The sequence below is a fragment of the Myotis davidii genome, unplaced genomic scaffold, assembly GCF_000327345.1.
Source record: "Myotis davidii unplaced genomic scaffold, ASM32734v1 scaffold21, whole genome shotgun sequence".
In the NCBI taxonomy this organism is placed as follows: Eukaryota; Metazoa; Chordata; class Mammalia; order Chiroptera; family Vespertilionidae; genus Myotis; species Myotis davidii.
The window spans coordinates 2,968,161-2,968,581 of NW_006292573.1; positions in this window are offsets into that span (position 1 = coordinate 2,968,161).

Here is a 421-nt window from a genome sequence, read left to right on the forward strand (position 1 = left end):
GGAGCCTGCTGCACATGCAGCCTGGCGTTCAGTTGAGCCATTGGTGATTTTGGACGTTATGAACCCTGAGTTTTTATATATTAGGACTAGGGGCCCAGTGCATGAATTCATGCACCTTGAAAGGAACTGTGGGCCACAAGGCTGTGGTGGGCACAGGGGCGGGTCCAGAGTCTGCTGCACATGCAGTCTGGCGTTCGGTTGAGTCATTGGTGATTTTGGACTTTATGGACCCTGAGTTTTTATATATTAGGACTAGGGGCCCAGTGCATGAATTCATGCACCTTGAAAGGAACTGTGGGCCACAAGGCTGTGGTGGGCACAGGGGCGGGTCTTGGCCCATCCTCTGTGCCCCTGCATGGCCCCTCCCTCTGTGGCCCCTGGTCCCCTGTTTGCTGAAAGCCCCACTTCTGTGGCTGCAGCT